This window comes from Spinacia oleracea, chromosome 6 (genome assembly GCF_020520425.1).
Source record: "Spinacia oleracea cultivar Varoflay chromosome 6, BTI_SOV_V1, whole genome shotgun sequence".
In the NCBI taxonomy this organism is placed as follows: domain Eukaryota; kingdom Viridiplantae; phylum Streptophyta; class Magnoliopsida; order Caryophyllales; family Amaranthaceae; genus Spinacia; species Spinacia oleracea.
The window spans coordinates 48,363,534-48,365,409 of record NC_079492.1 but is presented as its reverse complement, the minus strand read 5'-3'; the positions used below and the strand labels follow the sequence as shown (position 1 = coordinate 48,365,409).

At 44.7% G+C, this 1,876-nt stretch overlaps 1 non-coding gene across 1 annotated transcript; it reads right to left on the bottom strand.

Moving 5' to 3' along the window:
• Positions 1-826: 826 nt before the first annotated feature.
• On the bottom strand, positions 827-933 carry LOC130464558 (small nucleolar RNA R71). Its single transcript, XR_008924955.1, has one exon. It is a non-coding gene; the product is annotated as a small nucleolar RNA R71 (small nucleolar RNA).
• Positions 934-1,876: the final 943 nt, after the last annotated feature.

Below are 1,876 nucleotides of genomic sequence, written 5' to 3'. Positions count from 1 at the left end.
TATTTGTTGGCAAACCTATGCCCTAGATTCCTTAATATATTGATTCATTCTTGTTTAATTATCGTTCGTAGTCTTAGCATACAAACCACCAACCAACTCTTGTTCACAATAGTCTAGATTAATTAATTGATAGTAGAAAGAACGCTTGTTTCCCTGTGGATTCGATCCTGACTTCCCTTGCTACCTAGCTAGTGGACCTTAGGTTATTTTTCATTAGGTGATACGACTTTAGCCTGTCATCGGGTTTTCTAGTTTTTGCTTGTTTATGCCCAGGACTGTCCATACCAGCGATCTGACTTCGTTCGATCCTGAACCTGAACGGACCTTTCGTAGACGGCGTAGATTCGTTAAACAGTTGAGAGACTATTCTGACTCTGAATCCGACTATCTGATTAGCAATCTATTCCATACAGATTCAGAGATGGGTGACCAAGCACCACCACCGCCACCCCCACTTGAGCCAAGGCTTACAGACTACTCTAAACCAAGTCTGTCTATGCTTTCCAAGGCAATCATGCCTTCCATTGCGGTCAAGAATTTCAAGATCGAACCCCAGCTGATAAACATGATCGAGAGACACCAATTCGGTGGGGAAAAGGGTGAAGATCCTAATCTCCATATTCAGTCTTTCATTCAGTATTGTGCCACCATTAAGCAGAAGAATTTAACACCGGAGCAGACTATGGAGATACTCTTTCCATGTTCATTGAGTGGGAAGGCAAAGCTATGGATTAATAGTTTCAACCGCGCAACTATAAAAATCACCGATTGGAATTCTTTGGCCCTTGCATTCTATATTAAATATTTCCCACCTGAGAAGACAGCTCGTCTAAGGGGACAGATATTAGGTATCTCACAACAAGCAGATGAGAGTTTGTTCGAGGTTTGGGAAAGATTCAAGGACTTGCAAAGAGAGTGCCCACACCATGGTTTGGAGGACTGGTTCCTGGTTCAGCAGTTCTATAATGGTCTGGGTAATGAGTCTAGGTGTCTTTTGGATTCAGCTGCTAGTGGGAGATTTATGCAACTGGAGGTGCCTAGAGCTTTAGAGGTGATTGAGGAGATAGCCATCCATAGTGCCCAATATGGGAATCCTAGAGGTTTTGCCGATCGTGGTGTTAAGCATGAGATGAACTCTATTGAACAGCTTACTGCTCAGCTAACTGCCCTACATCACAAGCTGGATAATATGCAAAACGCATCTTCCCAAGCCACCCAACAAGCTAGTGTCGCCGCAATGAGTGCTCAGTTGGCCAATGTATGTAATAGTTGTGGGATGCAAGGTCATTATGCACCGGAATGTAGGAGCTCTATTGAACAATGCAATGCATTCCAGGCCTACAAGCAGAACAATCCGTACTCCAACTCATACAATGAGGGGTATATAAACAACCCCCTATTATCATATAGGAGTACTAATGTTCAGAACCCCCACCAGATTCAACACCCTCCACCACCACAACAACCTTACCAACCACCACCACAGCAGCCCTACCAACCGCGAAGTAACTACAACCTGCAGCCTAGTGGACCACCTGGCTTTCCTCCACAGCCTCAACCCACATAGCCTGATCCCATGCTTGTTGAGATGCGGAATATGATGTTAGAATTGCAGAAGTCTCTGAGCGAAAAGGATGCCAAAAGCGATGCCATCACTACTCATAACAAGATCATGGATAAACAGTTGGCACAAATGGCTACTACTCTCGCAGAGAGACCCAAGGGTCAACTCCCTTCACATCCTGTGACCAGAGAGTCTGTAAATGCTGTCACTTTGCGGAGTGGATATGAGTATGATGGGCCACCTATGACTATAGAGGAAGGGGTTGAAGTATCTGTAAGTGGTGATGTGCCAAGAGAAAGTGAGAAGGTGGTC